At 41.5% G+C, this 13,499-nt stretch overlaps 1 long non-coding RNA gene across 1 annotated transcript; it reads right to left on the minus strand.

Moving 5' to 3' along the window:
• Window positions 1-851: 851 nt before the first annotated feature.
• Window positions 852-2,137, minus strand: LOC117537341. The gene is made up of 4 exons (XR_004567709.1): window positions 1,766-2,137; window positions 1,430-1,523; window positions 1,129-1,216; window positions 852-1,044 (listed from the first exon to the last, which is right to left on the minus strand). It is a non-coding gene; the product is annotated as an uncharacterized LOC117537341 (long non-coding RNA).
• Window positions 2,138-13,499: the final 11,362 nt, after the last annotated feature.

Raw genomic sequence — 13,499 nt, forward strand, 5'->3', positions numbered from 1 at the left:
ATTCATTCACAGTGCGGTATAATGAGACAATAACAGGCTACAGATGCGGACACACCCCGTAAAAAAAAAAAAAAAAAACTTGGTTTTCCTGAATTGTCTTTCTGCATAATCCCAAATTGGAGACAAATGTCCTTACCTCTTGGATCATTCAATCACGAGCACAGAGCAAAGGTTCAGAAAATGAACACAGGTCTTCTAATACAATCACTTTTGTTTTTGAGTGAAACTCTGCAAATGGTTTGACATGAGCAATTAAGTATATTTTAATGCCTTATACCTATGAAGCGCACAGACATATCTTTATTTAAAATGCTGATATTCAGGGTTAATCTTCAGACTTTGGAAAAAACACTTTAGTTCCGTGCACAACATTACTTTGTGCAAAACTTTTCCTTCTACATTATGAAACCCACACAGAACAATGTAGCCATCTAACAATCAAGCAAACGCAATGTCACCTTCATCACCCGTCTGCCTGTATTTACTATAGAATATTGAAGACATGAAGGACAGTACGTTAAATTAGGTTTATTGTCTTCCAAATAAATAATACAAGCGAACAAAAACAAGTCTTTTAAGTAACATCAATAATCAAACATAGAAATGGCCAATGGTGGGGGGAAAAAAATAAATCACATTTTGTCGACCATTTTTTCGAACAGGGTTAGAAATGTATCTGAGTGCTGCATTATTTCTCTGTGGCGTTCGTCCTCTTTTTCTGCCTCGCGTTCTAGGCACTCCAGCACTCCCATAGCACCTTTTCTTTTTTTGGGGGGGGGGGCTGCTGGGTGGTTCCAGCCTCAGACAGTGATGTGAGAGGTCTGGATCATCAGCCACATTTGGGGGGGGGAAGGAAGAGGAGCAGGAAGCAGCCTCCGGATCGAAGAGGATTGTGGGGTTTGCCAAGGCTGAGGCAACAAGGACAGGAGGACTAATTGAAGGCCTTGCACCTATGGCCTCATCCATGGCCATGAAGAAGGGCCATGTTGCAGGGGTTTCTTCCCCCTGATCAGTCCCTGTTCCAGTCCTTGGCCTTTTAAGTTCCTATTGCAAACAAATGCATGTTAGAAATCTTTGTTCAGCTTTTTCAAAAACAAACATGTTTTACAATAACAATACACCATTTACCTTGTATTTCTTTTTTAGGTTCTCCTATTTCTTGGAGGCCTGTTTGTGAGACACATGTTGCCCAAGGTCCAGTTCCTTAATGATTGACCTGTTATCATAGAATATTTAAACAATATATATTGGTGTTAAGGCAATGACCCACAGTGCACATTCATTATAATAATAATAATTCCTTACATTTATTATAGCGCTTTATCAATGACTCAAAGCGCTTTACATATACACACATTACACATATATGATACATGCAATGGTCAGATTACTTTCATTGCACAAAATATGAATTGAGTGCATAACTCACTCCCATGCTTCTTTGGCAGCATTGCGTTTTTTGCAGAACAGGTCGTCCTTGTCCATCCTTAAAGCAATAAGTGCCTTGGTTTTTACCACAGTCCCTGAAATTACAAATCACACTTGAGTTTAAACCGATTTCGTAAGTGAATGGATACATGAATTGACACGTGTGTTGTTAGTTTGATTCCGATTTAGATTTGTACATCTTCAAAATAAAAATCTAATGTAATCTTGGCAAATCAAATTAACACGTGTAGATTTATAAATACATGTTCACAAAGGCATGTTTTAGTTAAGGCAACGTATTATTTATCGTTTAAAAAAAGAACCACATGGAACTCACATTTGTATGACGTTGTTTCCTCCATGCCCGAAAAACGGTTGCACACCTGTGGAGTGAGATTATCAAGCCTGCATCCATACAAACTCGCTGTCGGAGGCTTTTATAACCCACTACGCCCCCTCCCTGATTGCTTTGGACCAGCCCTCAATATGGCGGACCCTTCGCGTGAACGTGCAAACGGGGGGGTAGGGTGTAGGGGGCGGTTTGGGAATGGGCCTAGATGTCCTTCAACATGGCGCGCTGAAATTCATTTCCGGGTCACTACCGGAGGACCGAGGAGTCGAGGAGTCGAGGAGGGGGATTTGATGAAATGAGAAAGGGCCATGGTATGCTCAAATTGAGCACAGGTGTTTCCGTTTTCTGTTGCTCTGTTTGGACTTCACAGCCTTGAACGAGAGGAAGCAGGTTACTTTGGCACATCATTGTTATGTATGACTTCAAATAAAGCTGTCTTGAACAAATAATGACTTGCGTTTTATTTTACCAATGTCCAGCAAAATTATTATTGTGTTTCCCTCAGTGTGCCTTTTACCATGCCCCTATGCCAGGGGTCTGCAACCTTTTTGACCAAAAGAGCCATTTTGCTCCTTTTTCCAAAAAAAATTTTTGTCTGGAGCCTCAAAACATATTTCAGTTTTTTATTGTTATATCAGACAAAAACTACAGTTTTTTTGCATTTATTAGGCTATTCATGACATGATATAAAACTGTTAACCTCTAATAAGAAACAAATAACTCTTATAAGGAGAATTAAAAATAATACACAGGCCTACTTTAAAATAAATTAAACACCTCTGCACATTTGAAGGAACAAAAAATATTATTAAAATGGGCCCACTTTGAAATAAATAAAACATATAGCTGCACCCTAAAAAGAGTTAAAGGTAGGGTAGGTAAGAATGGAGAAACCGGAGAAACCAGCTCGAGTGGCTAGAATTTGAAAGTACACAACCGGAAAAAATCTGTCTCTTCCTTCAGACTTCCTTACAGAGCCCCTCCTCCAACACACACGAACGCGCACATGACCAATGAGGGCACGAGATAAGTTTGTGCACAGATGGAAGGCTGACAGGCAGGTAGGCCATCCAGTTATTTTAGCCGGCTTTTTACAGCGCTACGGCTTCCACAGATTAATTTTTGTATGTATTTATTGTCAAAGCATTTAATATATTCATTGCTATCGGGACGTTAAGAGCATTCCATGGAATATAACAAAAAGCGTTTTCTGAAATCAATTACATACCCCATTGAATTATGACTGAAGATCGTCAGCTGTCTTCCTCTCCCGTGTTGTTCCTCGATACGTAAAGGCTGCACCACCGTTGACAACTTCTCTCTACATATCAAACATACCGGTAAACCAGCATCGTTTGCTGTGAAAGCAGATAACTGTCCACACAGAATTAAATCCTGTGTTCCTCCGGTACTTTTCTTTGATTTATCCATAGTTCGCTCATCGAGCCGGGGGTCAGGTTATTCACCTCCAAGAAAAGGCGCTCGCGCGGGACCGGAGCAGGATGTGACGCATATTTTAGTTGACCTAATTAAAACCGTTTTGTTTTTTATTTATGTGTCACAGTATCACCTCAAAATACAAGATACGAAACATTTTCAACCATGCAACAAAATATAAATAGTCCTACAAATACTTTTATTTTATTTCCTTCTTATTTTTGTCTAAGCTCAAGGGAGCCAGAGCAGAGGGCTTAAAGGGCCGCGGGTTGCCGACCCCTGCCCTATGCCAACGGTGATGGAGGCGTCTTCTTCAGTCATACACCACCAATCACTGTAATTTACATTTTGATTATATTTGGATGGTGAAATTGTTAATAAATCATATTTTTTAAATGTTTCAGACTTTGATACATATAAATATTGACAATAATACATTTCTTCTTAACCTGAATGCAAACAATGTTAACCCATTCATTCCCACACACTCAGACACTCAATTCAATGTTACGCTGCTATGGACAATCTTGGACTAATGCACTAATTCCCAAAGATATTGAAGTGACTGTTATTTTGTATATATTGATTGTTGTTGTGTCTGTTGATTGTGTGTATATAGGATATACATATGTTATACATATTTGTATTTTTGTATTCGGGATTGTTGGAAATGTTATTTAGATCTCTGTACACACGAACTGAAAGATTTACTTTTGATTATTGGATCATACTTTTTTAGGGATTTGACAAATGCCTCAAAATCTCAAGGAACATCTTACTGGCATATAGCATCTCTACTCTTTTTGAGACTAATGTATGTTTATGCATGGTCCTTGTTCAATAAAGACATATAATAATGATAATAATACCAAAGATGCCGTGCAGTTGATAAAATCCGGACTGTTTTTATTTCAGCCATTGACTGATAGTCAATGGATAGTATTCTCCACTGTGCTGCTCGAGTGGCCTAATTGAACGTATTCAATTGACAATTCATTGGCAGGATGACATTATCATACTGGAACGCGTCAAAGTCACAATTGCCAGTTGGAGCCGAGTGAAGTGTTGAAACTAAAATAGAAAGTGAAAACACAGCTCTGCACCTACGGAGGTGTTATTAGAAAAGATCCAGTAGGTGGATGAGAGTGAGCAACAGCAACATAGATCACAGTGTAGGTTTCATAATGGATTCACCAAATGAATGAGAAAGGAGGTATAATGAAATGTATAAACACATATGAATGCACGCTGTACTGCTCAGCCACAATGCAGATGTTGTTGCTTTAATGCTGTTAACCAATTAGCTGGCATTGCAGACAAGTCATTATTGATCCCTGTCTTCCCTCTTTAATTTTTTATTCTTAGCTTATATGTATGTTTTAAAAAAGGCCAGAAATATGATTCTCAGTGCTTTTGCAAAATCACAATGGGAAAAATGTCACCTAAAAGGGCTAAGAAACCGTCTTTTGTGCTTTTATTTGCTGTTGTTGAGCCATAAATTGAAGCTAATTGGACAACCGGCTGCTGAGTCGGTGCAACACTAATATGACTGGAGGATCATTGGTTAAAATCTCTACTTGGGGAAAATCCTGCTGGAGTGAATGTGAAGCATTCATCCTTCTTCCGTAAATGCCATTAGAGAAACGTTGTGCTACAAAACATTGGATTGGTCCGCTGGAGTCGCCCAACGGTCATCAGCTCAGCGAATGGAGTGTTAACTGGACCACCAAGGCTGTGATGCCCTGTGCTAAAATAACACTCACTTACAAGGGGAAATGAAATATGACTCTTAGACCTTGTTAGTAGCAAGAGTCATATTTTAGGTCTGTGGGGCTGCACTTTTTTAGCTACATGCTAACATCAGCGCTGCTCTAATAAGCTCACGATCGTGTTAAAAAACTACCAGTATAAGTGTACATGATTTGTAAAGTGTATATGCTTTGTTTTGAAAAAACTGCCATGTGTGGAATAAACAAATAAACAAACATACTGAATTTAGCAGATATACAGGTAAGGTGTTCCATTCACCGCACCTTACTTTAGCATGTTAGCATCCTAACACCTGTCAATTAGCTCAAAGTACAGTTTTGTCATGAGGGGAATGTCATGAGTTTTGCAGGTATTTAGTCATAAAACCACGGTATTGGACACATTGAAATGTTGATGGTGTTAGATAAAAGGTCAGGGGATTATCAGAGTAATCACTGTTATCCTGGGGGGGAGATTAATGTCTGCAACTAATGTCAAGGCAGTTCATCAAGTAGTTGATACATTTGAGGGAAAATGTAAAAATGGCAACCATGGTTGCGTTAGAGGAATGTCAGGAGATCAATAACATAGTTGGTCCTTATCCTCTGGGGAACATGACTATCATGATGTCAAATTATTTAAATAGTTGTTGAAACATTACACTGAAGTACCAAATGTCCTTCTCATGGCGGCGTTAGAGGAAAAGTCAGGATATGAGCAAATTCACTAGGATTCATCCTCTGGGGACCATGCTTTTCCGCTTCAAATTACTTTGCAAACCTTCCAAAAAGTAACCCATCCCTCAAGGGACCAAACAATCCTTGGAAACTTAAAAAATGCCTTAATCTTTGCTTTTCATCTGCCATTAAAATGTAATTAAAATTCACCTGGTAAAGAAGTGAATGTATCTTATCTCCAAAAGTTAAAGCATTTCATTAAGACTTGAAATGTCAACGTTGAAGAACAATTCAGGGCGTCACTGACATCATTAGGTCTAATCCACTGGGGAACATGAATGACGGTACGAAATGTCATACAAAAATGAAATAGTTGTCTACACTCAAGAACAAAATGTCCTTTTACTTATTACAGAGGCAATAGAGGATAAGTCCGGAGATCACCAAAGTCACATGAAGTTATCATCTGGGGACCATGACTAGTAAAAACTTCACATGTTAACGTAATGCCAGTGTAAGAGGAACAAGACAGAAAGTCACTGACATCATTAGATGTAATCCTCTGGGGAGCATGCATGTCTGTACACAACTTAGTAGCAATCCTTGCAGGATAATGAGATTTCCAAGTCTGAAACAAAGCGGAAGATTTCTTGATTCACACCTTTCATTGTGTTGAAATGAACTCACCAGAGTATTACATGTAATGGTTACATGAAATCCATGTAAGATCACTCCTAATAGGGAAATATCTGGTAGAACAGCGATTCCCAACCTTTTTCAACTCAGGGCCCACTTAAGAATCAAAAAAATTGTCGGGGCCCACATTCAACCATAAACAATACGGTGGCTAAATAAAGTTCTGATTGGTCAGTTCAGATCATGTGACGCGTTGTTAATCCAGTAGAACAGACCGCTGTCAAGGACTGTACTGACCGTTGTTAAGGAGGATCAAGAAAGAGAATGGAAAAGAGGTTAAAATAAAAATAAATCTTAATAATGAAAATGTTTCCACACAAATCATAATATTTTGCAAATTATTTGGCAGCAAATATTGAATTTAAACCCTTTAATTAATTAATTCCTTACATTTATTATAGCACTTTTCCAGATGCTCAAAGCGCTTTACAAATACACATATTGTTTATACATGCAATGGTCACTGTGGACAATACCCACAGGAGCAAGTTCAGGTGAAGTGTCTTGCCCAAGGACACAACGGCTTTACAGACGCAGCAGCGGCGGGTTTCACCCGATCTGATGATCATTGCACTGCGCCACACCGTCCATCTTCACGCCTCGAAGTCATCGAGGCGCTTTTACAAGTACACATTGATATTATACATGTACTGTGGACATTACCCACAGGAGCAAATCCGGGTGAAGTGTCTTGCCCAAGGACACAACGGCCTGACGCAGTGGCGTCAGGAGCGGGTTTCGAACTGGAGTTCCCCAGCACCCCCCTTGATCTGATGATCAGATGCACAGACCAGAGCCATATAATAGAAGAGTTACGACATCTCCGTTCACTCCAATGGACCACTTTTTTTACAGCAATGGCGGATCGTGGAGCCTCTCAATCGTTCCCCGGAAGTTAGCGCCAAGGCTAGCAGAGCTGTGGAGTTGCAGCATAATAGACCGTTCGTGACGGACTTTTAAAGGTAAGAAGAAGTTTAAAGATTTATATTGCGGATATTATCACTACATCTGATTCAAATGAACATGTGTATTAAAGGATGTCAGTGGATTATCCCTAAATTATTAGATTTAGGGAACGTTTACAGATAACAGATTAAGCTAGGATACCGAAGCAAGTTAGCAACACACGTTGAACAGCCTTTTAATTGTAAATTCCTTTCTCTTAATGTCTATTTGGTCCAACGTTGTTGAATTAGAGAAGAGGGGCTTCTAAACGGGATTGTATGCGGGGGTGGAGGGAGTTAAATATTAGATAAATATAACTTTGGTGCGTGTAAGAGTGAGTGTTTTTAGCAGAACCATATTGTGTCCTTGTGATTATGTTGATTATTACCTGTCTGTATAATGTTGCAGCTCAGCTGATTTTGGATTGATGGCAAAGGGAGAGGGACTTAAGTGAGTGTGAAAACACAAGGTAAGTTTAATACTACTGTTTTATATAAGTAAGCATGTATTCTATCACTGTATTATATAAGTAATCGTGTTAGTAACCTACTGTATGGCAGGTGGAGGGGCAGTGGTGTTACAGGTGGAGGAGCAAAACTGCAAGACTGCAAACTCACAAGACAGAGAAATCAAAGTTTGTTCTCCAGAGAAGAGGTTGATTTCACTTCAATTTTTTATTTCATATTTTCTAAAGATGTGGAAATGGCAACAACAAAAAACTTGAAAGCTGTAACCAAGACAACTGTAACAACATGAGTAGAGAGCCACCAAGGTTTTTAAAGTCTCTCTCTTACTCAATTTTGCCAACCCAAACTTCCAGGTACATGACGGGACACCTTGCTTGTTTTTGTTGTTTGCGCTCCTCTGGCAGGTGGAGGGGCAGTGATGTTACGGGTGGAGGGGCAGTGATGTTAGCTGGGTGCTGGCAGGTGGAAGAGCAATGTTTAGTCCAAATATTTCCATTGCAACAGCTAATGGAAATGATTGCAGCTGTGGATCTGTTTGGGGGTTGCTGGATGTGGTAGCTTGGCTGCTGTTGTTCCTTTTCACCTTTTTGGATTGGCTCTTGCTTCCAAAATGGCCATCTTTTAATTTTATTTTTTTTCTGTCATTTCTGATTTGTTTGGCCTCAATTCTCAGCCTCAGCCATATGAATCTTTTTACAAGTTTTTGTTGTACTCCACAGCATGACGGAAGCCTGCTGGAGAGGGCCTGAGCTTCTTTCTCCAAGACACCCACTGCGTTGGGGAGCTGCATGAGGGAGGAACCAGTCTTGGTCCTAAATAGTTCCTCAATTTGGTGAATTAAGTCAAAGGCTTCTTGGGGGGGACGACAAAGAGCACCTGCCTTGAAATCTTTCAAGTCCACTAACAAGCTGTTGTCACCAGAAGGACTCTCATCATGGCGCTCTGTTGCAATTTTGCATTTTTCACAGATGCTGGCAAACTTGATGATTTTGTGGACGATGTAGCCTGCAAGATGGAAGAGAATACATTTCTCAGTTTTTGTGAGGTCAGGTGCAGCTGCTCTGTTCACCGCCATCAGCTGTTCCACTCTGACTGATGGAGTGATTTTTGGCTCCCCTGTGTCCAGGAAGTCTACCAAAAAGCTACTGTGGTCTTCCTGGTAGCTCCCAGAGCTGATGGTGGTGAGGAACTGCCCCACAGATATGATTCTCAGTGCATGATGGAATTCCACTGGAGTTGGGACAGGTTTTTAGACCTCACACAGCTGAATGTATTTTCAAGGCAGTCTTGTGTGAACCTTGACGTTAACACAAACCTGTGTCCTTGTGTAAGCATCTCCTCTTGTATGGCCAAAATTGATGTTGTTGCCATTATCACCCCTGTTTGAACAGGCTTCCAAGCTCCCTTTTGACCAATCTTTATCCCACGAAACAGATGGACGATGTTCTGGAGGAAGGTGATGGCCTTTTGGTACTCCTCCATCTTGAGCCTGCTCAGGGTTGTAATTGGATGGCGAGATGACATCAGATCAAACCAACGATCAACCTGCTCCAGGAACCACGCTGTCGTCAGGTATGACAGAGGGCGGTTTTCTTGCTGCACCATGTATTTCAGCCCAGCACTTGTAGCCTTACTGAACACATTTAGAGCAAGACCAACCTTCATCTTATCAAAGTGACTTGGCTCGATGGCTGCAGCTGAAAGATGGGGAGCTATTTTTAAGGCCATCCCTTCCTGAAAGGTCAATAAGTCCTTAATGGGGACCACAGAAACCTCGTTAGAGGGGAGGTCCTCTCTGTTAACAACATCCTCAGGAATTATGAAGACCTGCCCACAGACAAGGGCACTTTTTAAATTTTTTACCAGATGTGGGACATCGGGCATGAAATAGAGCTGCCTGTCTGGTTTTGCTGGATGTGGCACCGATGTTTTATTTTGGTCCACCCCAAAGGATTTCCACATGGCTCGGTTAGGGCTACCCATGTCGGTGGTGACATCAAGCACATGTAGCCCTATGGATGCTGCCCTCTGTATTATCTCAATAATGATTGGCCTGTACTCTGCTCCATTGGTAGAATTGCCAGTGTAATGATATGCCACTACTTGCTTCCACCGTGTTGTGTTTCCAGCCAACATAAACACACAAGCATGTGTTGCCACCCCTGTGTGACCTGGTAAAGTCACATCACCGTACAGTTTGCCTGTAATCATGTCTAACTCCACACTTGGTGTGATTGCCATTTCATCCAAGGTCAACACACACTCCCTTTCAAGGTCTGTCAATCTATCTGCCTTCAATTTTAGGAAATCAAAGACCTCTGTCAACACACCAGGCTCAAACTTAACACATTGCATCCTTCTTTGCAATGTCCTTATTCCTGGAAGGGGAATCTTCAATTCCTGCAGAGTTTTGTAACCCGTTGGTCCGCTCGCAAAGCGAATTTTTAAAGCATTCTTAATTGTCTCATTGCTCCATTTCATCCCCTTTGTGGTGAGTCTGCCTAATGCCTTCAGTTGGTCTTTTGAAAATGTTTTCTTATATTTCTTGTCCCTAATTTTCATTGTTTTCTTGAGAGCTGCATTTTCCTTCCTGATTTTTCTTAGTGCAGCCTTTGCTTTTTTGGTGATTCCTTCTTGGCTCTTTAACTTTCTCTTTAATTGTTGTAATAGATCTGTTTGACTGGCTGCTGGTTCCCTCGTATGCTGACTGGCTGCTGGTTCCCTCGTATGCTGACTGGCTGCTGGTTCCCTCGTATGCTGACTGGCTGCTGGCTGAGTGGGTGGTGTCCGCCCTCCCTGTCTCTCCTCACTAGCCATGTCCTCTCTTTCTTCACCCTCACTTTCCTTTCTCTCAGTCTCCTCATCCCTTCTTCCCTCAATCTTTGAGACTAATGTAAGTAGAAGACATGGCACTGTACATTTCCGAACAATTTAAATATTATACCACTTAAAAATAACAAATATTACTTTTGTTACTAAGAGTTCATACTTATTATACCTGTGTCACCTTTCACACTATAGCTGTGATCATGAGCTATGGGCTTTGTAGATACAGGTCCCGGGGTGAATCGTGGTGCAGGGGCCCTTCTCTTTTTGACCACAGGGCGATGCACGAAGATGGTGGGTATAGCCTCTGCTCTCAGCCTAGTCTTGCCCTTTTTTGTCTTGACAAACTGGTCTGCATCAAAATGTGCCTGCGGAGTGACTTGAGGTTACTTCACACACAGAACAACTGTGTCTGAATCTTGTCTGCCCACATACATATTCCATAGTGGTTGAATACACAGTATTAGGAAACACTTTATACTTACTGGACATGTTATACTCATTACATACTGTATATCCAGGGCTGCACATAACTGGTGCGCAGGTGCACCTCCGCCAAAAAATGAGCACCGGGTCATTTTTAAAAAAAGGCGCATTTGCGTACCAACATTGAGAGAGAGAGGAGAGAGAGAAGAGACAGAAGGGAGAAGAGAAAAGAGAGAAGAGAAAAGAGAGAAGAGAGGAGAGAGAAGAGAGGAGAGAGAGATAGAGAGAAGAGAGAAGAGAGGAGAGAGAGAAGAAGAGACAAGAGAGAAGAGAAGAGACAAGAGAAGAGAGAAGAGAGAGGAGAGAGAAGAGAGAGAGAGAAGAGAGAAGAGAGAAGAGAGGAAGAGAGAGAAGAGAGGAGGGAGGAGAGAGGAGAGAGAAGAGAGAAGAGAGAGAGAAGAGACAGAAGAGGAGAAGAGAAAAGAGAAGAGAGAAGAGAGGAGAGAGAGGAGAGAGAGAGAGACAGAAGGGAGAAGAGAAAAGAGAGAAGAGAGGAGAGAGAAGAGAGGAGAGAGAGAAAGGTATTTGCGAGTTGCATATGAACTCAGGGTCGGCTCCGTAGCACTGGCGTAATAGATGTTCGCCTAGGGCGCCAGATCCGGGGAGGCGCTGCGCTGTCAGCTCTGGGAGGGAAAAACAATTTTTTGACCGTTGGGGTTCATCCTAATTTTCGGCCTTGATGTAACAACATTCATAATTAAGTAAATGTAACGCCCTTTTCACCCCGGTTACACGTTTCATTTGCCCTGTATGATGGGCGCTGTAAGTGATGAAAATGGGGGATTTTGGCTTATCTGGCACCCACAGCTCACAGCCAAAGTGCGAGTGAGTGTGGGATCGAGGGAGGGTGCACCGGTTCCGGCGCTGTTGTTATTAGCATCTGGTGCTAGCTGCTCTAACGGATATAAGAAGAAGCTGTTTCTACAATAATGTGGAGGGAGAGTCCTCTCCAGTCAGACTGAGTGGCTGATAACTACAGCTCAGTGAGGTAAAGGACTCTCTGAGTGTTTAGATAGTTCACTTTAGTCTAAGTTATCTCAGTGGGTCTCAAACGTTTTGATCACAATTTATGTAAACACAAATTTTCAAGGCACTCCTTTATAATTATTGGGATAAACAGGTTTGAAATCATTCCAATGCATACTATAGGACAGTAAACCAAAAATATCCTTTAAAACTGGAAAGATAAAAAAAAATGCATAAATATATAAATGTTAAGGTAAAATAAGATATGAATGAACAACAAAAATAAAATAAGTTACATTAATTTGTTATTGGCTATGGTAGGTTATTGGTTATGTTCACATACTTATTTGATTACATCCACTTGTCTAAGATGACAACAGAGATTTTCGACCCAAACCCAGCTGTTGACTTGTGGATGCAAGCAGCTAATCGCAGACTCAACCAGAGAGAAAGAAGTAGGCCTACATCATCAGCTACCATGTCTGACAGAGAGGAAGACAGTGAGGAGAACAGTCAGGAGGGTAGTGATGACAGCTTGTAGGATTACTGGTCGTGCTAATGTTGCCTTGTGTTCACCTCTGCATGTGTGTTCAGTGCCGTGTGTCTGGCAAATAAAGAGCCCCTCAAAAGTTACGGTTTATTTCATTTTAAGGATGAGCACCAAGCAACATCTCCAGGTGCTCCTTTGAGAACCAGGGCAAAAAAGTTATGTGCACCCCTGTGTATACCAGCGACGTGCAGTCAGGGGAGGCAGAGCCTCACCTGTCATACTCATAGACTGGCCATACTACAATGTAATGGAAAAACAACTAAAGAAAAACTAAATAGTAATAATAATAACATGTCTCCACTGATCTGTGTTGTAAATGTGATTTCTGTTTGATTCCAATCGCTTTTTATAGTCAAAATCAGCAAATTTGCCTAGCTCCGCTACAACTACATGGGAGCGATGAGGAGTGAGGCAGGGACGAGCTCTGCCTCACGTAAGCCCACAGTAACTTGCTGGAGCGCGGGCACTAATTTAGCGCGGGCACTTATTTTGTGAGCGCGCTCAAGCCAGTTACTGTGTGGTGAGGTGAGGCACAGGTGAGCTCTGCCTCACCTCAGAATGCGTCACCCCACAGAAACTGGCTGGAAAGCGGGCACTAAACGCATGCCTGCACCATCTCACTGTATGTCACCAATGTAATGTTTGTAGATCCCTTTATTACATTTATCCTCGCCATCCATAGTCTCTAAATAACTTATTTCACGTATATATGATATTTAGGCTCGCCGTTCAACGGCAATGAAAAAAGCACCAGGGGAGGCAGCCATAACCTCTGCCGCACTGAAGGGGGCGCACGTGAGCCCACAGGTCCTTGTTGCTACTTTTATTCTACGCAGACGCAAACAACAAGCTAGACTTTTGAAACTAGAGGAAGTTAATATGGACTTTTACAAAAAAGTAATAGAGATTGTTGTCCAGAA

Source organism: Gymnodraco acuticeps, unplaced genomic scaffold, assembly GCF_902827175.1.
Source record: "Gymnodraco acuticeps unplaced genomic scaffold, fGymAcu1.1, whole genome shotgun sequence".
Classification (NCBI taxonomy): Eukaryota; Metazoa; Chordata; class Actinopteri; order Perciformes; family Bathydraconidae; genus Gymnodraco; species Gymnodraco acuticeps.